The 26,100-nt window shown below is 39.7% G+C and overlaps 1 protein-coding gene across 1 annotated transcript in view; it reads left to right on the forward strand.

Moving 5' to 3' along the window:
* Positions 1–26,100, forward strand: part of LOC115626767 — a 138,486-nt gene that overhangs the window by 3,112 nt on the left and 109,274 nt on the right. The gene's annotated exons all lie outside the window — the stretch shown is intronic.

Genomic DNA, 26,100 nt, shown 5'->3' on the forward strand with positions numbered 1-26,100 from the left:
GAAGGAAGGAAATAAGGAAATATTCTTCAAAAAATATGTTTTTAGCTTTAAATGAGTTTTATTTATTTATACCCTAATAAGCCCAGCTGATATAAACAGCAAAATGCACATTTATAAGGTAATTCTGGTTTTTCATTCTCTCAGCTCTTATATGCCAATGACAGTGTCTCATAAAGGATCTAAATAGGTTACGAACTCCGTTATTTTTAAAGTGAAAAAAAAAAAAAACTCAATTTACTGAATGATGTACATAGCAACGTTTAATTGGTCAATAATTATTTCTTATTAAAAAAAACTCAAATAACTGGCTCGTTGTAGCCATTTGAAAAGCTTTCAAAATCGCTTACGCTTTTCCACACAAGCCTACTCGGAAGCTGCGATGATGCGTGCTCGATAAATATCCATATACATTTACATACGGGTACACGGTGAACTGTCAAATTTGTAAATGGTTCTAAAAGCCGATTTGTGTTGTTGCCCAGTTCAGTGTCGGATTGTAGAAACGTGTACATATGCACATATGTGCAAATACAATAATAGGACATAACAATATTTTTGTTGGCAATCTGCCGCAATATTTGAGCCTCGCATAATTTTATGATTGATAAAATGTTCAATTTGCGCGCTGAAAGCTCAAAATCGGAGCGAAAATCGAAAATCCAAGCATTCAATCATGCATCAAAAACCACACACAGACAAATGTACCGTTGCCTGTCGATAGCCAAAATGGCGGCTGCTGTCAACGAGCCTGTCAGACTGAAAGCTCAGCGTTTCGTTGGTTGGGCCTCCGGTCGTTGATACTTTGGCGGACATGTTGATGGTTGGAGGGATGCGGTGGCTTCGGTACGGCTTTATTCCCTGCGGTCGCAGTTGCATGTGCAACCAATAACAATGTAAAAATTTGTCTACAATTAAATAAATCAGCTTATTTGCAATTGGAACTGTCGAAATTAATGGGCTTATGAATTGGCAAGGCTATCAAATAGAATTAAATATAGCTATTTATTTTACTTGCTATGTTATGCAATTAGTTTGCCAGCTTGTGGTCGCTTTTGAGAGCGCTAACAATATTTTAGGCTTATAGTACATCTTGTGGTTTTATTCAACCGCCATCGAACTGTGAGTACATTGTGCATTTTAAAGGCCTCCACAATGTATATATGACAATCGTTAAACCAATTGAAAAACACAGCGCAAAGTCTTCACATTTTATTATCTTCTATTCAACGTTAGGCTGTCCTTGCTAATGCAGCGATGTTGCTGATGTCGTCCTTCTTCTTAATTTTCATATTTATCAAATTTTAAATGAATGTTTTGATCATAGTAAAACCCTTATGTATATATGCTATTTATATGTAATTATTAAAAAAAAATGTTAAACTGTAGTATATCAATAATTAAGACGGGCGAGATTTTTGTACATTCCCTATTGTACAAATGTGCGTAGTTTTTCTAATCATTTATTCAGGATGCATATATTTTAAGTATTTAGAACACATAGCTTTACCAATTTTAGAAGCGATAAGTAAGTACATATGTACCGATTAAGTCAGCAAGGAGCTCATAAAAGTTTAGCTAACAACGTGCTATATGCTAAACAATGCATAGAATCTTTCTCTGAAATTATTGTTTTCTTTGAATGTTTTTGGCATATTTATTTAGTATATAGTATAATATATAATATATTTAGTCGCTATAATTATATCCATATCTGCTTTTAAGAGTATATTTTCTTCGTGGTGTCGAGAACGGTATTCTCCTTTAAATTTTTTTTATTGTTCAAACCAGCCAGAGCCAACGCTTCAGCCATAGACGCATGTAACTAGGACTATAAAAAGCCAACTTAATGGCTACATTCATGGCTCGTTGGGCCGTTTGCTTCGTAAAATTTGTTCTTGGTTTTCGCTTGTTGCGAATTTCTTTCGTACATTTTTTTTTAGAAAGTACAATAGCTAAAGGGCTTTAATTTTATTACAAACCAAATAAAGTCCACGGACATGCTGTGGAGTTGGGCAAATTAAATAAGACTGAAGCAAAAGTTGAATTCTTGTGCCAGCTGTGGCTACAAGTTGAAAACTACAATACAAACAGCCGCAGACGACGTAACCGACATAACAGACGCGACCAGGACAAGCGCCATTACTAGGACGAGTATCAGTACCAGCACCAGGACGAGCAGAAGTTTATTTAATTCTGCATTAAATTTGATTTTATTTTTATTGCTGTTGTTGTCGTGTGTTGTTGAGCAAGTGAGATTTACGATTTCAACTGGACGCATCAATTATATTGCGTTGACAGGCGAATGAACAACGGTTTGGACAGACAGATAGGTAGACAGGCAGACCAATCGGCCAACGCACCGACTGAATGATCGACCGACCGACCGACCGAGTGACAGACACACTTGCGGCATATCAGAACCGGCGCTGATGCTGATGATAATAACGATGGAGCGTAGCAGAAAATTATGGCCGAACGCTGTCTAACCTCGAATAAAGCGGTTAATATGCAACACCTGATCAGATATCGATGGATTTATCAATAAAACAGGCTGCTATATAACATCGGCTCGCAACTACTTATAACTGTTACAGATCACAATTATGTGCTTATGAATTACAAAATGTAGAATTGAACTAAATACATACATTGCAGTTCACCCAAAGTTTCCATTAAAAATGAAGAAGAGAATGAAGAACTGCGTATATTTCATACATTTATTATATTTTAAATCATTAACTCATGGTCCGAAAACTTTTCGAGCAATCTTTTGCACGTTAGTCACCCAGATAATAAGTATTATTATTAAAGACTTCGTCTCTTATATAAATCATTGCGTTTCGTGAAAAATAAACTGTATTTTATCAATACTGGTTTAATTCAATTAATTTTGACTTTAGTACATATGTAGAGAGTTCATCTCTATCATCATCTCCAGCTCATCAACGTGAACTACAACAACAAGAACACACATATGAAATATGTTGACTGGCAAGCTAATAGACAAGTGAGTTCCAATCAGCTTAAGCCAGCTTTAATCCAGGTGTGTCCCAGTCCCAATGGAGGCGGCATTATGCATTTCAATCTGTGAACATAATGCCTGCCACTAGATCATCGAAATTCATGCGTGAAAAATATGCATTAAAGCCCAAATGAAAAGGGTTGCTTAACGGGCTTTTCATTCAAAACCGTTTAAGAATTCATTGGAATTTATTTTTATGTTTAAGTTTCCCATGAACTTGAGTTTGTATAATTATGTTTTAAATACATAGAATATATTTTTATATGCAAATAGGTTAACTTGCGTACTTATAACGACTTTTTTTTTAATCTGTTAAGGAGACTTTGATTTGAATTTGAGCTCAATAATATTTAATAATGATTTTTCTCTATCAATGTCATACAAATTTATTCTATTGCCATTAAAGAATTGGACGTTTTTGTTCGCTTTTATGTATACATTTGGGTCGAAGTAAGAACAGAACTTAGGCAATTAAGAGTAGTTACTAAACATGAAGTTGCAGCGTCTTAGTGAAATGATCTTGTTGGCGAACGATTTAAAAATTGAAGGTCTCTTTGTGGTCTTGGTCCGGCGACACACAAATCGGAAATATACTCGTATTAAACCATATTTGGTAACCGCGCCTCACGAAGTACTGCTTTTATAAGCGTTGCTAACCGATTATTTAATAGCTTTCCCTAAAATTGTTTAGTGCAGATACATATTTTCATGCTAAAAGACATTAAAAACAATTTGTTTAAAATTATTGTAATTAATTTGTGGGTGCTTTTTTTTGTGATTGATTTGATTTGTCCAGGTGAGACTTGCTTTTGGATTTGACTTTTCGTTTATTTATTAGACATATTTTTATACCCTGTACCCAAAGGGTAAAAGGGTATATTAGTTTTGTGCGAGCCTACATGTAACACACAGAAGAAGGCGTGGCAGACCCCACAAAGTATATATATTCTTGATCAGGATGACAACCCGAGTCGATATAGCCATGTCCATCTGTCAGTCTGTCTGTCTGTCCGTCTGTCTGTCTGTATGAACGCAAGGATCTCAGAAAATATAAGAGCTAGAAGAACCAAACTTGGTATCTAGATTCTCCTGAGCCCGAGAAAGGACGAATTTGTTCATTTTTTCTGATCCACCCCCCACTCCCCCCTATTCACGATTTTCTATAACTACCGTAATTCTTGAAATTTTGAGCTAAAATTTGGTAGTCACATTAAGTTAGTGATTATATATCCGTATACCATTATGATAAGTTATTCAGAAAGAAAGTTATAGCCATGTCCAATGCACACATACATACATATGTACAAGTACAAAAACACGCATAGACACGATTCTGGTGTATGTAAATGTAAATGTATGTATGCATGTATGGAATATTTTATATTTAATTTAGTTAATTAATTAAATTAATTTAATTAATTAATTAAACTAATTAAATTTCTTTTTTGTGGGGTGGTACAGGGTATTTAAGAGTTGAGCTTCTGCTCGACTTTAGCATTCCTTTCTTGTTAATAAAGATATCATTTGTTTTGGAGGTGTTTTGGTTAAGCTTGCTTATCAAATAACTGCTATCGCTATTAAAACATACATTGCTGCTCAATTTAAATAGTTTATTAATTTACCACATCTGGCTGGGCGATTCATCTTCATTCGATTCGATTCATAATCGATGTAACTAAAAGCTTTAAGTCTTTATTCATATGTTTATTTATTACGCTTTTCACTCACTGCATTTTCATTTAATTTGTTGTTGGTAAATAGGCACTTGTTGAGGCACAGGAAGTAAATGCATTCATGCGTAGCTCGATTGCTAACAATTTGGATGTAGAAGGCTCCCATGTTATGTTGTTGCGGCTCCCTCATCTTTTCTATTCTGGTTTTTTTTTGTGTTTTGTTTTTGTTGCCACAAATTGGTTGTCATTGTTGTTCGTCTTCGTCGTCGTTGTTGTTGAGTTGGTCGGCGTGGTCGTCGTCGTGTGTTTTGGGCTGTGGTATTTTATTTGAACGTCTATAACTACCAATTAAGTTGGTAAATATATCGTCTTATAAACATAACAAACACAGCAGCCGAGGCAGGCAGCGGCAAAGGCAAACGGACCAAGCACAAAGTAAAAGAAATGCGCATAAAGCGATAAATGTCAAGTTAAAAGAAAAACAACTACAACAGCAGCGACAGCGGCAGAGACACAGGCAAGAAGAACACGAAAGTCTGGGACATGCCAGGCCAGGCTAGGCCAGGCCACGCGAGACGAGACGAGACGAGGCGAGGCCAAGTCAAGCTAGTTAAGGCAGGCACAAAATGCCTGACAGATAGGCAGACATTGAGGCAAACAGACAGACTCGTAAAGTTGTAGTTGAAGTCCAGACCAGACCAGACCAGATCAGACCAGGCCAGGATGGCAGGGAAGTTGAAAGATACAGGGATACATGATATGTTTTTGGGTTTTAGTGAGATAAGCTGCATGTGTGGGTGTGGACGAGGGTGCGTGTTATTGGTATTATTGTTGTTGCTGTTGTTGTTCCTCTTGCTGTTGCTGTTGTGTGCCAGCTCAATCAATCAAAGTCGCCTTTATGTGAGCAAAACATATTGATAACATTTAAGATATGTATGCTTATTATTGATACTGCATAAAGATGAAATTCAATGAGCACTTGAGGATCTGTATTTGAATAACACGCCCAGGATACTCCTCGCTCCCTATATAGTGCATAGGGATACATATGTTTGTATATGTATACATACATATGTATATCTTTCTACCTACTCTTCTTTATGCTCTGCTTCTCTTTAAGATAAAATCTCTAGTTGGTTTTGACAGCCAGCAGCATTGAGGACCCAACGAGGAAAGAAAAAAGTTGTTATCTCCCACTGAACACCGCAATCAATTGAAAGCAGCCTCATTACAAGCAGTCAAGCACACTCATTAAGCCAAAGGCATAAAAGCACACACACACACACACAATCACACACATACTCACAAAAATACACAGTCCGGCACAGTGTGCAACAAATGGTCAACAAAACTGTCCACGCCCCATTCATTAGTGTGGAAGGCAAAAGGCAGCGCCGGACGCACTAATCAAATTCCTATAATTCACGCTAATTAGTTCAACGAAAAGAGCTGAAAATGCGCGACGGCCTACGACCGGGCTCTTTTCCCCATTCTTCTGCTTGGTTGTTGCTGTTGTTGTTGTTTTTGTTGTTTTTGTTGTTTTTCACGCGTAATTGATGACAACAATTTAAATGTCTGTCTGACCTTTTAGCCGCCAGCCGACAAAGCACTATACGTATAATAAGAAGGAAAAACAAAAATAAAAAGCAGCAGCAAAGGGAGGAGACCCAAACATTATAAAAAAGGAGTTCAAACTGAAAATGTTGAGCGATTACACGAACGCGTATCGAATGACCAAAGGCAAGCCGTCTACCGACCGTCAACCGTTAACCTAAGCCTCAACCCCGACAATCCCCACCTCCGTTTCCACATCTCCATCTCCGCCTGTTGATATTAAATTGTTAGCGACGATGTGACTGACACAACTCTTGTGGATCAGGCAATCGGGGACCCAAGGGTACAGTGTTCCCCAGCTCTGCACAAACAAATAGCGAGTAAAAATAGTAGAAAATTATATAGATTGTTGCAGAGTACTTGCCCTCTTTTATTATTGTTCTTTTTGCCTTCCGTCATCGCTGTGGCATCAACGCCACAAGAGCCAGCAACGTCAGAAAAATCAGTGGGAAGAGTAGGTAAATGAAACACATTTGCGTCAATACTTATCTACTCAAATAAATCAGTTGAATAATGCAACAGCAACAACGGCAAAACAATGAAAAGGGCTTAGCTCGTTGGGCTCCTTTAGCCTTTGGCAGACAGATTGAAGTTGTAGCTTAAAACCTGTTGTTGTTTGTGGCCCATAATGAGAGTTGACATCGAACTGAGGTGGACAATTCACGCATGACTATGTTTTGCTTGTCATTTACATCCTAACAAATATTAAAAGGGATATCAAATGATGCTGATGCTGCCACATGCTACATCTAGAATGACAATGCTGAATAGATTGCGTTGAAAAAATCTCCTTAGACTGATGGAAAATTTCTTCCAACACCGGTTGGGTAACAAAACTGCACCATTTGCGTCTTCTGTTAAATTATAACATTTAAAAATTGAACTACGCTTCTCAATCTTCTAAATTGTAGGAATGCCCTAACTGCGTAACTGTAGAAACACCCAGTAATCACTAACAGCTACTAAATAGTGACCAAATAGTGATCCAATCGAATAGCTAAGAGTGACTGATAATTAACTGTGATCAATAATCGATTGTAAGCGATAACAGATAAGAATGAATTAATTGATATTGACGAGCGATAAGAGAAGGACTAAGCGTCCGTAAAATGTAATACAATGAAATTTGATACAATTTCAATAGATTGATAGATGTTGTATTTCGAATAAATTATTAAAATAATTTAAAAACTACAGAATTTGGTTTGTCTTTAACTAACGTGCTTAAAGGCTCATTCTTTAGGAATCTATAAATTTTCATTTGTAAAGAATCTGAAGATCTAAATTAGTGGATAAAGGTATTTATTAGATTATTATTTTCTTTAAAAAAAGGAAATATAGAAATAAAAGCAGTTTACATTTACATTTCTGGAAATATATTTATTTATTTATTGAATATATCAACAAATAATGCTGCCAATACAGTTTACTAATATTAAGTTATAATTTATACTTTGAAAAACTAAGAAAGCCTCAGTAATAACTATACAATAATGTCTATTAATGCCTCTGACACCATTTGGACAGTTATGCCCCGATTCCATATATGTTGCCATGTGTTGTCAGAGACATCAGTCGGGTCGGCATCATTTCATAATGTAGTCTGATCTTGTGGAAAAATAACAAATTCTAAGTATGAAAATCATGATGTTTACGCCTATTTTATAGTAAACTATTGATTGCGAAGAGCAATTTGTTAAAGTTGTTGAAATGTAATAAGTCCAATAAATGATTTTTGATTTATACTCGTACCTGCTGGCCATGCAGAAGCTCACAGATTAGGCAGAATTAAATTGGGCAAAACATTTGTACTAAAGAACGGCTTCTGGCATGCTCCTGTGGTCGCTGCCTTTGAACTAATCGGGCTGCTTCAGTTGCCAAGTGGCCTTCCTAAGCCTGGGCCCAGCCATAACTTTTGTGTAAAACTTTTTGGCTGACACAATCCCAAAACGACAAAATAAACAAAAGTAAACAAATCCAACGAGTGTACGGTGCACGAGTAGAGGGAAGTTTAAGCCTAAGCTGCTGCTGCCGCTGCCACTAAATGCTAAACAAACAACAAACATTAAAATGGCTTATAAAACGGGATTTAGATATTAATTATTATCAAAATTGCCAACACTCAATTAGGGGTAAGTGGTTGCTGTTCGCTGATGTGCAAACATCGGCTACAAACGCGTTCGCAATCGTTCATGGTAATCGGCCATAACCATAAATGCCATTGTCTGGGACGATGCCTCGCGGCGTATTTAATGGTGAAATTATGGCGAGGCCTGTCAATGTTGCTATAACCGCCTGTCTGTCAGTTTGTCGTGTGTGTGTATGTGTGTGTGTGTGCGTGTGTGCCTCCATTGGTAATAATATTGTAATTATAATTAAAACGTTTATAAATGGCCGCCCCACAGTCACATACATCGTAGCACATTTTGAATGTCCTATTGCCATGCATATAGCGTGCAGGCAAGTGATTTTAGTTATATTCTTATACATTATTTATTAGTACAACTACGAGTGTGTAGGGATGCCAAACAATGCTGACCGACTGGGCCTGGGACTGAGGCTGCTTACACGCATCAACGGACGGTTGTCTGGTCTTCTAATACTTCAATAAGTCTTTTGGCTACAACTTTTAGCAGTTTATTAATTTTATTTAACGCATTAATCGCACTTTATGCATCTTTGGGCCACGTAGGCCATGGATCATTGTACTTACATACTTGCTATAAATTGTGTGCCAACTCTCCAGCCTCCATTCTGTTCCTTGCCTGTCGCCGCTAAGCTTTGGCCCTAATTTGTCATTCATTTATAAGTATAGCATCAGAAGTTTCGCCAATTTGATGCTCGTAAAAGTTTGCAAACTTTTACTTACTTGGAGCAGAGCAGGGCCAATGAAATGATATCTAGTACAATGCTACCTATAAATAGCCTATTCGTCTGATTGACGGAATGCCTTCTAATTCCCAATGTTAGCATACAAATACATTTACTGATTAAAACCAATTTGAGTCAGCTGGAATCTGTGAGTAGGCTGTTCCATACTTTCCAGAATACTTTGGACAAGGCAAGAGTAGCCAATGGTCCTCATGGAAAGCGATCAACCTGGTATTTAAATTGATCATTTGACAAACGAAAGTGAATTGATTCGTTGATATAAATAAAATAAATATAATAGAGCTAAATCGTTTCAGCAGATACTTGACGAATTAGAAAGGACATACGAGTATATAGAAAGATTTTCGTTTTGACTAAACAGTCACATGTAATTTGTTAGTTGTTTCTACTGAATTTATTCAAAGCTTAAAATGTTTGCGCCAAGCGACAATGGAACTCTAACAGTTAGTTCGAAGCGACCCCTCACAGAGGAGGAGCTTGACTACCACTTCACTGAACAGATAAACTTCATATACGGCGTGCTCGAAACATATCCGGACATGGCGGATTACGCACTTTGTATGAAATGGATAAAAGTACTCAAAAATACAACCAAGGCGGAAAAACTTCCGCGTAATCACCTCACAGCCTTGCTGTTGTGTCAGGTTTCTGAAAAGAAATGCGTGATGTGGCCTTTCAATGATCAATCGAACTGCAATCGTAATTTGGTGAAGGTAGTCGAAGACTACAATAGGGAAGTGAGGCGGCGGATTGCGGAGTGGAAGAGCAAGAATGGGAAGGAGCTGCTAAAGCCGCCGGGCTGCGTTCGAGAGCTATCGGAGTCCGAGCTATGCGAGCCACAACGGTCTACTGATGTGTGGCGCAATACAAAGAAAAGCTTTAAAGAATGTGGTGATGAGTGTCAGGAAATAGTGCCAGAAAAACTGCATGAGCTCGATGCACTTGAAACGATCGACGAAGCAGAAGAACAGGATGCATGGCCTGAAGAATATTCCAGTGATGAGGACCAAGAGGAAAATGATAATGAACTCAATGCTCCCTCCAGCTCGATGAAAACTCAGATTCGCCCAGATAGCAGGGCAAGAGATTTGCAACAACCAAAGCTTAACCAGGAACAAAAAGTGCACTCCGAGAAACAGCGTCAATATGAATGCAAGACTTTGTCTGCAAAACACAAAGATCAGCTCCGGTCTGCAAATCATTCTAAAAACGGGGAAAGCGGACAAAGGGGACAGTTGCGGCTCGACAATACAGTAGAGTGGCAAAACACACTTAGAGATTATAAAAACACAACGACCCTGCAATCAAAACCTAGCGGGGCCAATCGAAGATTAGGAGAAAAGGATAGCGTGGGTGAGAAAACAAGAATCGGGTCAAAAGCGCATGAGGAACAGGATAAATGCATCAGAGAAAGAGAGAGTAGGAAGGAAGTGAGCTGGAACACTATAGAGCGGGCAAAACAGCGAACATGTGGGAGAGAGAACGAACAAAAGAAAAGAGAATCCATAGAAATAAAACCAAAAATGTCTAAAAACGATGTTGAACAAATAGACAGCGGACCTTACGATAAAGAAATACAAACTTTTTGGGAAATGCGCAATGAGAGAGAAATAATAGCGAAAAATGAAAAGCATCTTCGTGAGCAGTACCAGAAGGTTCCTGAATGCGCTTTATATGACGAAGCTCGTGAAATAAACTACAGAAATTTTGAAGAATCGCAAGGTCAAGAAGACCCAAAACAACAGCTGCGCAATGATATTTTACGACGGCAGCACGAGATTGAAGTTAAACTAAAGCGAACATGGAAAGAGCTTGAAAGTTTGGAGAGTGCATATAAGAGATCAGAAGAGTTCGATAGAAATGAAGCACCGGACCGGCAGATGCAGGAAAGACAACATGGAAAGCGACTGGACGATCCTCAATTCTGTTCAAAATTGTACGAGCAAGGGACAACAGAGCATAATAAGCTTAAAAACCTGGAAAAGAGTAGTTCAAAGGAAGTTAAAAGGCAGGAAAAATATGTGAATCCCCAAGCTCTGAATACGTCGAAGAAGTGTGAATCACATGCATTGCGGTCTCGGTCAAGTGAATTGAAGGAGAATGCAGAGAATCCCCAAAAAACGGGACAAGATATTCCTACAAATTTAGAATATAAGCGATTGGATGGAGAAAAAAGATTGACAGCTGGCCAAGAGCGCAAAAATATTCTTGACACCGAACAAAAGCAATATAGTAACAAAATAGCACAGAAAATGAATGACATTTATGAAAAAAATGATCAATGGAAACTTGGGGCGCCAACAAAGCTGGAAACGTACAAAAATCTACAAAGTAAGATTGAAACTGAATGCGGAAGAACTAGAGATTTGAGCAGTAGAAATACTGAACAGAAAGCGTCGAAAAAGGAAACTACTGGGTTGTTAACAAGGAGGGAAGTACAGGACTCTTCGGGGCCGAGGGGACGTGACGGCGACTGCAAAGTTTTGTGGGATGCACGCCGCCCAAACCCTAGACCTTTTTGGCTGGAGAGAAAAGCGGAACATCAGAAAGAAAATGTGCCAGAGTATATACAGTTCGGAAGACGCGTGGATAAAGGGCATCGACCTCAGGAATCACTGCGAGAACGAACTGGAGCTCCCGAAATCCTCCAGCCAAATATTTCAAATTGCAAAGCTAACATTAAAATAGCAAAACCGCTAAAGAACCAACGAGATGAAGGTAATGCCAAAGATCAGCTTCTTCGAGAAAGAAACACGAAGTTTAGCGGTTGTGAAAATCAAGCAAGCTTTGCCAAGCAGTCGACCAAGCCTAAGAGACCTGTAGTCTATAGAAATACTACAAGAGAAAGATCAGTTATTGAGCAGCAGCAGCATCAACAGGATCATTCACTGTGTCAGCAGGTAGAAAATTCCCAGAATCAATTAAAAATACAAGAACCCCAAGATGTAAAAGCTGTACGGAATGTTGGGAAAGATGCAATACCAATGAAGCAACAACACCAGCATTGTCAGACCCGACAGCATGTATCTAATACCCATAAGCCGTTGCCACGCGAACGAAGTCCAAGTGTCAGTAAAAATCCGAATAATGTCACCCAGCGGTGTGAGCTCGAGGAAGCGAATAAGCAAGCACATATGGGCAAGCCCGAACCCCGACCCAAGTGGGATTTGATGTGGTCGCCATTAGTTAGGCGCTATATTAGCTTTGAGCCAGATATTGCACCACAAAATTTGAAGCTAAATGAAGAATGTTCGGTCTCAAATCCTCAGCAAGCTCATCTAATATCCAGCAGCGGGGTAACGCAAAGCTCTGAGCTCAAAGTACGCTCTGAACTCGAACACTATCTGATGAAGAAAACACAAATTAAGCAAAAGACCAGTAGCGAGTATTTTAACGCCAGTAATGAACCAATTCCAAAGCAGCAGCGATGGGAGAGATTCATGAAGGAGGTTCGTGCTTCGGAAACTTCGGGGCCAGAAGGATGCAGAAGTTGCGAAACAGCTTCCCCGGTGTCTAAGGCGTCAGACACAGAGGAAGGTCAAAATAAGGGAAAAGGGACACAGACACATATGAAAGCTGAGCACATGTCTGGAGAGCGACTATCGCCCGTTCGTGGTTTTGGTCAGGAGGAAAAGTATACACTCGTTGGTAAATATTGTCCCAAACGTAAGATCTATGTTATGGAGGAGTGCAGACCGTTCACGTTCGATCATTCGCCTAGCTGGCTGAGTCATAATGAACCAGACAAGCACACGCACCTGTATACCAATCGGGACGAGCAACAGTATTGTGAAAATCATATACAGAGGTGCAGCGGTGGTATGGCTGAGATACCCACTGAAATTTGTCGCTCCCAAGTCGAAGCTGAATCTCAAACAGATTTTAAGAAGAAATGTGTCGAGGTACAAACTGATCAGCTTTCATATCCAAAACAGTACATAACATACTCCATCAGCACCAATCGCATCCGTAAACACGTACGGCTTACAAAGGAAAAGAGAGTCCCCAGCCAGATGGATATAAACAAACATTATCAATTGCAACAGGCCTTACGTCGTGAGTTGCAGCCGGATGAGTTTGAAAAGTTTGTTCAGAGCGTTTTCACAGAGCGTCAAGGGGCCTGTTCAAATCCTGCAGAGGTTCGACAACATATCAAGGCCCAAATTCCGCTTCTGGAACACAAGTTGGTGGAGGTGCGCGCTCAACGCTTAGAAAAAAATCAAAAAAGCGAACCTCCGGTTCTTCATCATAAAGTGGAAAAAGATATGATGGAGAGAGAATTGAGCCCAATCCAGATGTTCAAAAATAATAAGGACGTGGTTGAGGACCAAAAAGGAGAAGATGAGAAAATAACGAAAAACGACAGTAATGGAAACGATAGCAAGCAGCAGAATGACTGTAGCTTTGCTTCGGAACAGTCTTCGCAATGTAAAGACGTAATGCATCCAGGTGCAGATGATGGGGATCTTTCCGACACGTCCTCTGTGTCTAGCGATCTATCACCAATTTGTACGTGTGCCACATGCAATCTTGCCTGTGCCAGCTTAGGTGGTTGCAGTGGTCCTTTAAGCACCGCCAATCGCCGCAAGCTGTGTGAGCTGATTGTAGAAGATGATAGTACTCCGAATTGTTGCCCATTGCCTGAAATGAAAGTTTTTTACACTCTCTTTGAGCCTCTACTCACAGCTAGGGGGGCCAGCGAAGAAGGAAAAATGGCCACAAATATGCAGGCGGATGTACAGCTACGTAAGGATATTGATACCTTAGACGTTCAATTGGAGGCTCATCTGAGTGAGATGTTCAAGCAAGACTTTGCGATACGCTATAAAAGCAAGCTTATTAAGCGAGCCGTGCAGCTGCAACGCAAACTGCGGCACGATCAGAATGTTAAGGTTCTAAGAACATGGAAGGATAGTGTGCGATGTGCTGCTCAGGATACTCATGAGATGTCTGGGCATTGTTTTCATGACTTTCAATGTTTCTTCCGAGACCAATGCGCTTTATCGGAAGAGTTTTTAACTATGGCTTTAGACACCATGAAACGATTGTGCCTTTCCCCATTTGACAAGGTTTAATTTTGCTCAGTTAAAGATTTTATGAAGTTTATATTGAAATAAATGATGGTAAGCAAAAGATTTTTGTCGCCATAAAGAACCCTAAAATATCTCCGCCCGACGGTTGAATTCTTTATACCATCTCACCATTACAGCCTTTTAACTAAATTAAGCTTTTTCAAATATATAGTATTTAAGGTAGCAATATGATATGGTAACCGATTTATAATGTCTTCAGGTTGCGATATAAGTACGATGGATAAAAGGTTTTTGGCAATTTTTTACTGATCCTTTTATTACACGCGATGGGCCAATATGAGGCAAGACATGTACTTCATTTAACTATATACTTTTGTAGTTACTTGTGGCTAGAGTGCAGACATTTGAATAAAATCTGGGGTTTTTCATTTTACTCTCCACCACGAATTGCTAATAAGCTGCATTTTTAAATATTTATTTTAGTTCGTTAGGTCTAGAATGGGCTCAACATTTAACCTTAGACTAACAACAACATACAAGTAGCCATGGCCCGGAACGTGTTTTAAAATCAAGTTGCAGTAGAAATTATAAAATGTTGCAGCCTTTATCTATTAAAGTGAAGCTATACCTTGGGGCTATTCAAGTAAAAGAATATCTTTCTTTGTAGCTTTTTTCAATCATAGTTTCAATAGTTTCATTCTCATCCCTTCTCTTATTTTTTATATCTCTCAACAAATCCATGTTTGCTCCATGGGTGCCGGAACTTTACTGTAATTCCAAATACTGCAGCAGCACTCCCCTTATGCTCTTGTGTCAGTCTGGTCGCTTGTGTTCACCAATTGCGTCTGTGTCAATGTTTGTTTTTGCCACCAACGTTGTCCCAACGTCCCAGTTGTTGCCATTCGCCGTGCGCCCAGCCGTAATGACAACCAAAGTCAAACTCAATTTAACAAAAAATCAACGTAAATGTAAATTGAAACTCGTGTGCGAACCGCCAGTCAACCAACCTGCACATCGTTGCATCGTCAGCGTCGGCGTCCGCGTGAGCGTGAGTTCTTGCAGCTAGTATGTGTGCATGAGGCGCACAGTTAAGCCATCCCATCTGGTATATACTTGTACTTGTATGTACATAGATGACGTGCTCTTCTCCACTTACCTCATCATAGCACACATCCCACTCAACTGCACTCCACTCCACTTACTATAGTTAAACTTTCTGAAAAAGGAAAAAGCAATTTCTTGACTTGCTTTTTGTTGTTGCATTATTGCCACTCGGTACGCTTGGTTGATTGTTGTTGGCTCCATTGGCCCCTGCTGCCTCCTGCCTTCTGCTGTCTACCGGAGCCTACGCGCACTTAACTGCTCCATTTTAAGGCATGCCGATGTCAACAGTCAACAGTCAGAAGTTGGCAGTCGGCAGTCAACAGTCAGCAATGGCATAATAAATGATGTCAAATTAATTAAATCGGCGCTTTCGCTGGCTGCAAAGGAAGTTGCATGTTATTTTGGCTAGGAGACACAATAATTAAATACCCATACCTCTGACACAAGTATCATGAGTCAATTGTACTCGAAACTGAGCGAGGCAGCTCACCGGAATTTTGTTCAAATTATGCGATCGTGTCCCACTCCTATAATTATAGTATGTAAGGTTGTTCGAGTCTAGCGAGCAGCGCAGCGCTTATTAAAATAAAATGCTACATAAATAACGTTTCATTAAATTTAATTAAAACATGGCTTATGGTGCCGGCACTTCGGTGGCTGCCTGCCACTCAACTTAATTGGTGTGGAGGTGTTGGGGCTGTGCTTAAGCATAGCGAGGAGTTTTTAAAGTACTCCTGGAACGTGGTATTTAAATAAAAATGGGTTAGTTTTTGAAGCTGCAACGACTAAATGGTGGGAGCTTTAAACTTCTTAGGTCTGTCAAAATTAAAAAAAATAATATATTTGGCTTAATTAGAAACTGACGAGGACACGATCAGTTCACCACCAATTCCTGAACTTACTGCGGTCGACCAGTAATATATTTGGATGTGCGATTGTGCATTATATGAGTGTGAATATGTTGGCTTAAAATAATCGTCCTACGTCTGCGGTCGACTTATTTCTCGTCACTTCAGCAAATAGTTAATATTTAAACACATTTTTTTCTTTTTAATTATACTGTTATATTTATAACTTAAATTACAATAAATTAATTACAAAATAAAATACAAATACAACTAAAACTATTTGTTCAATCTTAATTACAATTCAACATTTATAATTTATATAAATCTGTTGGGATGGTATTGGGAATAGCCTCCTTCTCACTATTATTCTTCCTTTAAACACAATTGATTGAGATCGTATTTCACAATTAATTATGTATAAAAAATCATCAAAAATTCATTTTAACTTGCTAAAAAATATTAAATGTTGAAAATGAGTCAAAATATATTTCAAAAACTATGCATTTATAAGTTTGTGATTGTGTTGTGATTCTACTCAATAGTAGCATGGATTGCATTGCATTCTTTTAGTTTTTTCTGCATCGAGAGCTAATGGCAATACCTTTTCCAAGCAATTATGGCTCATTATAAATCCACAGAATGTACTACCTGGACGGCTGATTAGTTGTAAGCACTGTCTTAATTTGAAGTCATTGACAATGGCCGTACGAAAAAGAGTCGTCGGCACGCAACTGCTTAATTAGAATCTTGCAAAATGCGTTGACTAATGAGTTTTACTGAAAGAAGGCAACGCACTTAAAGCACACATGTGTGTGAGTCTGTGTGTGTGTGTGTGTGGGCTAAAATGTGTGTGCGGTTGTGTTGGACAGGTAAGAGCGCAACAACTGAAAACAAAAGGAATGAGCCATGACAATAGAAACAATGCAGAATGATGAAAGATTCAACAAATGCACAATAGAGAAAGCGAAAGTTGTTTGCCGTGTAGGCAAAGGCTAAGCCGCCGGCACCGACAATGCCTTCCCCCCACCCCACCCCCTTTATTGTACACAAACGACCTTGACAGTGTTGAAAATCAATACAAACATAAGTACCAATGCACGCATGTTAATATAAGCAGATAATAATCTTATGTTATCTACAAGTTATCTGTCACTGTTGCATACGAATGTAAGCATAAAGAATATGTATAGCAAAAGTGTCAGTCTCCAATAAAACTCTAAAGCGAACAGACGCACGGCGGTCCGCGACTATTGTCTTTTACTTTACTCCTACTGAGCCCTTCCCTTTTCAGCGAATATATAATCTATTCAATAGGTTATGGGCCCAGGGCATATAGGCTCATAGGAGAAGTTCAAAGTATTGTGAAATAGTAATCGTTTGGTGACTCAAGAAATATAACATTTAAAAAATGAGTGCGCTATATCAAATAGACAAATTGGAAGAGCATAACTATGACTCATGGAGCATACAGATGCGATCTGTCTTAGTGCACGCGGAATTGTGGAGTGTGGCATCAGGTGCTGAACCTAGTAATACTGAGAGTTCAAGGCCAAAAGATGAAAAGGCATTAGCAATTATAACGCTAAGTGTAAAAGCTTCACAATTGGGCTTCATTAAAAATTGCAACACTTCGTACGAGGCATGGAAAAAGTTAAAGGACGTTCATCAGCCGAGTGGACCTGTACGGAAAGTGTCGCTGTACAAGAAATTGCTAGGCAAACGCATGTTTCAAGGCCAAAGCATTTCAAGTTACATACACGAATTTAACGAAATTCTGGATGGTTTGTGTACAGTTGGCATCGAATTAAATGATGAGTTAAAAACAATCGTGTTGTTGTCAAGCTTGCCCGAACCATACGAAAATTTTGTCGTCGCCATTGAGACGCGTGACAATTTACCGTCATTTGATGTGTTATGTATCAAGCTGATGGAAGAGGGAGAGCGCAGAGGCAATGCAGATGGAGAGAGCGAGAATGCAAGAGCATTTATAGCTACGCAGCAGATCGTCGCGCATTCCAAAGCGAATTCAAAAAGGAATTCAAAAATCGTCGTTTGCTACAACTGCGGCGAAAAAGGGCACTACAAGGCACAGTGCAAGCGTGAGAAAATTCGCGGTGAAGGGAAAAAGCAATCGACAAAGAAAGAGATGGAAAAGCAGAGCAGCTTGTTAAATGCGTTGGACGTTGGAAAGATAGAGAACAACATGTGGTGTCTGGACAGCGGAGCAACAAGCCATATGTGTTGCGATAAGACGTTATTTTCAAAATTTATTGCGCACACTGAAATGATCGGTTTAGCTGACGCTGGTTTCCTGAAGGCCGAAGGCAGAGGAGAGGTGAAGTTACAGACAGAACTTTGTACCTTGGTGTTGTCAGATGTACTGTATGTACCGAAAATGAATGGCAACTTTATGTCCGTCAGCCGGTCAGTGCAAAAGAACAATGTTATACATTTTGGGCCACATTTTGCTAAAGTTATACAAAACGGCGAGTGTATACTGAAAGCGAATAAAGTTGGGAACCTTTATATGTTTCAAGGCAAACAAAATAGGTGTTATTCCGCAACTGAATCAGATGGTACATTGTGGCATAAGCGTTATGGCCATTTAAATTTTACCAGTCTGAAGGAAGTGATCAGCAAAGAGCTAGTGCGTGGTATTGGAAAGGTTTTTTTCCCAGACAACTTGAATTGCAAAACGTGTATGCTAAGCAAAATACATGTACAGCCATTCCCAAAGGTAAGCACTAACCGTGCCGAAGAGCTGTTGGAACTGGTTCATGCTGATGTATGCGGCCCATTCGACACGAAGTCACTTGCTGGATCCAAATACTTTCTGACCTTCATCGATGACAAGTCCAGGCGTATATTTGTTTATTTTTTGCGGAAGAAAGATGAAGTGTTCAGTAAGTTCGTCGAATTTAAAAACTTGGTTGAACGGCAAACAGATAAAAAGCTCAAATGTATTCGAACCGACAATGGAGGCGAGTTTGTCAACACAACATTCAACGGTTTCCTGAAACACCATGGTATTGCAAGGCAATTGACCGTGGCTTATACTCCGCAGCAGAACGGCGTGGCGGAAAGAGCAAACCGGACATTAACGGAGATGTCCAGATGCTTATTGGTGCAGTCGGGCCTAGGCGAGTCTTTGTGGGCCGAAGCAGTCAACACAGCAGTATACATAAGAAACAGATCACCTACCAGTGCACTGAACAACCTGACTCCAATGGAAGCGTGGACAGGTAAGAAACCCTGTGTTAGCCATCTAAAAGTTTTTGGTTCCATTGCAGTTGCACTTGCAAAGGGTCCCCGTAAAGGCAAATTCAAACCCAAAGGGCATGAGTACCGTATGGTTGGGTATTCGGTAGCAGCCAAAGGCTATCGGTTATACGACCCAGAGACGAGGACGATTGTCGAAAAACGAGACATTCTATTTGATGAGCGTTGTGGTGGTCATACCAATGAAGATACCGTTACGGTAGATTTTCCTGCATGCGAGGTTCAAGAGCATGTCACTCACACGGATGGTGACAGAAGCATCGACGACGATGACAGTGAGCACAGTTCTGACGACAGCAGCTCCAACGCATATGAGAGTGCAGTCGAAAAAGAAGACTCTGACGAGGATACTGTGAAGATTGGGCCAGGCCGGCCTAAAATTGTTCGAAATGGTAAACCTGGTCGTCCAAGAAAGCAATACAATGTGCTTGGAGCATTGGTTGCTAGTGACGTAATGGTTCCGACATCCTATGATCAGGCCGTTGGTAGCACACATGCAGTATTCTGGCAAGAGGCGATGCAAAAGGAATATCAGGCACTACAATCAAACGAAACCTGGCAGATGGCTGATTTACCAAAAGATCAGCGAGCAGTTGGTTGCAAGTGGGTATACAGCCTGAAACGTGACTCTGATGGAAAAGTCGAACGTTTCAAGGCACGACTCGTTGCTAAAGGGTGCTCCCAGAAGTATGGCGTGAACTATGTAGAGACGTTCTCACCCGTTTGCAGATTGGAAACCGTGCGGTTTATTTTGGCGTTAGCAGCGGAATTGAAGCTGTACCTTCACCAGATAGATGTGTGTACCGCCTATTTGAATAGCGACCTGCATGAAACTGTTTATATGAAGCAGCCACAGGGATACACAGATCCCAATAATCCAAGTAAGGCTTTATTGCTTAAAAAGGCAATATATGGATTGAAGCAGTCGGGGCGCGAGTGGAACTCCAAGCTCGATTGTGTACTACAAGGCATAGATTTTGTAGCATGTGAAAATGAACCGTGTCTTTACAAAAGGAACGGAAGAGGTGACTTATCATTAATCCTTGTTTATGTTGATGATATAATTATAGCATGCCGATCAAAAGAGGACTTGGCCAACATCAAGTCAGCCATTACAACATCGTTTGAATGTGTTGACAAGGGAGAGCTGCATTTGTTCCTTGGCATGGAAGTGCAGCGCGACGGTGAGCTTGGCGAAATTTCGCTAAGCAATTCGCAATACATCAAAGACATATTGCGTGAACATGGATGCGAGACCTGTAGACCTACAGCGACCCCACTGGATGCTGGTTTCCAAGTGATATGTACCAGCGAGCATTGTCAAAAGGTTGACATTGCATCCTACCAGTCTTCAATTGGCGAGTTAATGTGGCTGGCGCTTACAACAAGGCCAGACATATTGCATTCCGTTGCCAAGTTAGCTCAACGGAATCAAGATCCGCATGCAGAGCACCTAGTGGGTGTAAAACATGTGCTTCGATACCTGGCGTCAACTGTGGACCTGAAGTTGCACTACAAAGAGTGTGGACAACCCCTTACCGGCTATGTGGATGCAGACTGGGGTGGCGACCGCATCGATCGCAAGTCGTATACTGGCTATGTATACTACTTGGCTGGAGGACCCATATCCTGGCGATCTGAAAAGCAACGCAGCGTGGCACTTAGCAGCACGGAGGCGGAGTATATGGCTCTTTCAACTGCGTGTAAGGAGGCCATATACCTACGGCGTCTTATAGTGGAGATTGGCTGCGGTGACTCGAGTACTCCAACTATTCTTCATGGCGATAATTTAAGTGCTCAACAATTAGCTAAGAATCCTGTACACCATGAAAGAACAAAGCATATTGATATTAGATATCATTTTGCAAGACAGGTTGTAAACGAAGAACAAATTGTTTTACAGTATACATCAACCAATGAAATGATAGCTGATATTTTAACGAAAAATCTCCCTAAAGCGAAGCATGTTCATTTTACAAAGCTGTTAAATTTGATTTGAAAATTTTTGTAAAACATGTTTGCATTGAGGAAGGGTGTTGAAAATCAATACAAACATAAGTACCAATGCACGCATGTTAATATAAGCAGATAATAATCTTATGTTATCTACAAGTTATCTGTCACTGTTGCATACGAATGTAAGCATAAAGAATATGTATAGCAAAAGTGTCAGTCTCCAATAAAACTCTAAAGCGAACAGACGCACGGCGGTCCGCGACTATTGTCTTTTACTTTACTCCTACTGAGCCCTTCCCTTTTCAGCGAATATATAATCTATTCAATAGACAGAGCGTACATGTATGTATGTTTGTATGTGCGGTTGTATTTGTGTATCTGTATGTTGATGTTTCTTTGTAATCCCTGCCAACATTTTTTTCCATGCCACTCGGCTGTTTTACAATTTTGTGTCAGTGTGCGGCACGCTGGTGTTGTAGATGTTCGCTTTTGTTGCTGTTGTTGTAATTAGTGCATGTAACATTTGAAAGAATATTAATTATTTTGATGTAGCATGTGTGTGTGTGTGTGTGTGTGTGTGTGTGTGTGTGTGGCAGCTTTGACATTCTGCCAACATGCGGCTGCTGACTTCGTCGTAGTGGCTACCATTGCCTTTGTCGTTTCCATCGCCATCGCCATCGCCATCGCCATCTTTGCCGCTGACCCACTTCGTCCTCTGTGCTTGCCTTTCACTTGCCCCCTTCTCTCGGCGGACCTCCTGTTCTCGGCTCTTTTATTTTGTTGGCCGTCAGTTTTGTGTTAGTTTTTAGCCAGCGTTTTCATTAGTTACATGTGCGGGCTGCCATTTGTTATTTTGCTTGTAGTCTTGTACATTTTTTGCCATTTACTTTTCGATTTTTCCGACAAGTTGTTGGCGCTGAGCCAGACGATTTATTGAGTGCAAATGTTTCAAATTAGCCAAGTCAGGTAAATGTCTAATTCCTAGCCAAAAATGTGAAAGGCAATTGCCCAAAATGTTACCCAAACACATTCGACCTTCTTTCCACTTAAGGCTGATGCAATATTTAAAAAGCTCTTGCCTGCTTTTAGGCGACACATCGAAAATTGAAAATGCAGAAAGTGCAATTACTCAGGCTTTAGGGTTCACGCACACAGAGCTGATAGCTGACCTACCTGCTGATTTTTAGAAGTGATGTATATGTGAGCAAAAGGCTAAGGCTATCAACCAAGCATTCTGTGCGCATCTTGATTTTTCACAAGCGTTGTCAAATCTTTAAGACTGAAAGCACTTTTATATAGCGGCTAAAAAACGATAAGCCGATTTTAGTAAACTTCTTCTTCTTTTATTAAAGAAATCGCATAAAGCTGTCATAGAAACGATTAAACTTAATGCAAGTGCTCCCTGCTTTTCGATTTTGTTTCTGTTCCGTACTTCAGCAGATGGACATGCTTGAAATGAGGGAACTGATCAGAAGTAAATATACTTCCTGGGGTCTACCGTGTCCCCTTCTGAGTGTTACAAAAATTAAACGATTTCTTTTTACTTTTTGGGCAAAAAGTAAGTTATATTGCTTTTTATTTTTAATATCTATCAATAAACCTATTATTTTATAATTCCACTTGACTAGAATATAAATGTTCAGTTGATTTTTGTTTCACAAAAAAGGTGAATGACGCAAAACGTTTTAAAATAATTACTTATTGTGTATGAGTTTTTGTTAAACATTTTCCAACCCACTGGCTTAGCTAGTATTGATTGTGATGTGAGAAGAAAAATAAATGTTTATATTACCTGGTCGTGACGTAAATGTTAGCACTGGCCAAGACATACTTTTGTACATAATTCAATGCACACATCTGAAGAACAACTTCAATAACAACACAGGCCAAGAAGCAAGTGAATGAAAATGCGAAAAATTGTTGCTTAATGACAATTGGGAAAACAATATGGTAAATAAAAACGGAGATGCTACATTTTATTTACAGCAAATGGCAAAACAGACAGTCAAATGCCAGACACAGCGCCTAACACAAATGCAAGGATTGTGTTAAAATTGTAGATGTTTATATTACTTAGAGCAATGGGCAGAAGAGAAGTGAATTATTGAAATGCAAGCGAGCGAGCAGTCAACATGCTTCCCATTTGCCATAATGACCAACTTAGGTTGAATGTGGCTGAGTGTGTGTTTCAATTTACGTGTGTGTGTTTGTGTGTGTGTGTGTGTTTGTATGTGGTGTGGCACGTTTGACTGCGCTCGGCAGGAGAAACAAGAGCAAGTGAAATTTGCTCGTCGCTGCCTTTGTTTGAGCCCAACGATGCGTGGCTGCAATGATAAAAGTATCAAAAGTGCACTGTGCAAAATAAGACGAGCCAGACCGGCAGATAGACAGACACAGAGACAGATAGACAGACGGACGAACAGGCAGATAGAAAAGCAGACAATCAGACAAGCCAAATGTGTCACAGACGCCGACGAAGTGAATACCGTGGCTCGAGCTGCCATTGTTGCTATGACTTTTGTTGTTGTTGTTGCAGACTGCACTGCAGCCTCAATGATTGCGCCTGATTTGCACGTCGTTATACAAGTATGTAGTTGTTGTTGTTCCTAATGTTGTCTTCGTGGCTTTTGGTTCGATGCTATCGTCATCGCCCGTCAACGCAGAGTCACTTGTGTGTTGATTGAAAATTGTGTCACAATTGTTTATAGTTCGTTAGTGGACTTGAGTCGGGGTATAGAGTATGATATACATATTTGTATGTACATATGTGAGTGCATATGCAGTATCATCTTGAAGATCGGCATTGGCGCTCGGGCCAGCGCAAATCTGTAAGCCTTGAGATGTACATATTAAAATACAGTTGACATGTTTGCATTTGGTTGCCGGCAGACAGTCACTCAGTTATTCTGCAAATTAATAATTGAAGCGCAAAAACGCTTTGGTGACATCTTGTCGTGGGTCTAAACTTTTGCCAAAGACAACAGCAACAAATAATAAGATTGCGTATACGCACACGTGGCCGCAAAAAGTTAGTCCGCCCGAGCGCGTATGTGGGTTTGGCGATGGGACTTTTAGAGAACAACGACAGTTATATTAATCATTCGCATGGGCTGCCTTCCTTCTCTGTGGTGCAAGCACCGAGCATAGCATAATTTGCGGGTCGCCAAATAAACGCCAGGACATTGCATTAATTTAATTGAAAAGTAGAACCAAATAGCAAAGGAACAGATAAACGGGGAGGCAATGGGAGGGTGAGAGAGAAAAGGAATGAGAAATTTAGCAATCAGCTCAGCATACTTAACTCAATAGCCCAAAAAGTCAGGTCATTAGTTCCACCGCTAGTCAATATTTCTTGGAGCAACTTCACTTCAAAGACTATTCAATTGAATAGTCCTTATTTGTATTACTGTAACGAATTGATAATCAACAGATTTTTAAAGTTTTATTCATATAAATAACTCATCAATTGTTCTAATACGATTCAAAAAAATTTTGTTCTTGGAAAACGTTTCAGTCGTATTGATGGCAAAGCCTACGAATACTTTTGGATATGTTTTCCAACAATATTTTGCATTTATATATCTGATATATAATACTTAAATTTCTAATTACCAGAATATTATGTAAGTAATATAAGTTCAATGTTTGTGGCAAATATTGACTTATTTAATATGGGATAAGAGATGGTAATACTTTTAATATGTGGTGTGGCTTGGCAAATGGGATGGAATGCTGTCCCTGATGGATTGGAACAATATATTGATCACATTTATTAACAAAGGACAGCATATTTAAAACATAGAAATTAAAACCCTTTTTGTTTTGTATTTCCATGTGTGTCTTAAGCGGTTTCTACTATGTAGCCCATATACTTGTACATACTACAGATTACAAATATTGTAATGAATATATATTTAAGATGTATGCTTAATGCTGAGCCTGCTTTATCTATGCTTAAATCTAGCGCTTGGGTTTTTAATGGTTTTGCCAATGAGTTGAATGAGTTGTGCAAATAGGCAAATAGAAAAGGGGAAAAAATGTATCCTTACGCACAAAATTTGCAAGCTGGGCGGCTGGCAACATGGAACAGGCGGCCATACGAAATCGGCGGCACAAATGGCCAGGACAATGACGGTGCCTGCGATGCCGACGATGACAATGATCAGAACTGTAGAGTCAGCAAATTTGCCAGCTGCATGACGAGGCCAAAAGCGAAGGCGGCCAATAAGCCAAGACAGAAAACAAAGAGAAAAAAAAAGATGAGCGTAGCGCTTGCTGTGACATGAAGCAAACATTTTTATACACACTCCCACATATATACATACTTATTTATATATGTACATTAAAAAGAGAACAACAGCAACACATGAAAATGCAAAATAATGGGGGTCGACAAAAAGGATGGTGGGGCTTGATGGGGCTGGGAGTAGTCTGACTTGGTCAGCGTAGTTTCGAGTCGCCTCCATGAGAGCATAAACTATAAAAATGTGAATGTTAAACTACAGGCCAGCATGTGCATTTACATACATACATATATACATACATACATACGTTTACACACAGTCACACATATGTATGTATAAATGCATGTTTGTTTCGTGTTTACACAAAAACGGCAGAAAAAATCAAGGAAATATAAAAGGACACACATGCACACACAGAGGAATAAAGACAATAAT

The sequence above is a fragment of the Scaptodrosophila lebanonensis genome, unplaced genomic scaffold, assembly GCF_003285725.1.
Source record: "Scaptodrosophila lebanonensis strain 11010-0011.00,11010-0021.00 unplaced genomic scaffold, SlebRS2 tig00000089-arrow-pilon, whole genome shotgun sequence".
Lineage (NCBI taxonomy): Eukaryota > Metazoa > Arthropoda > Insecta > Diptera > Drosophilidae > Scaptodrosophila > Scaptodrosophila lebanonensis.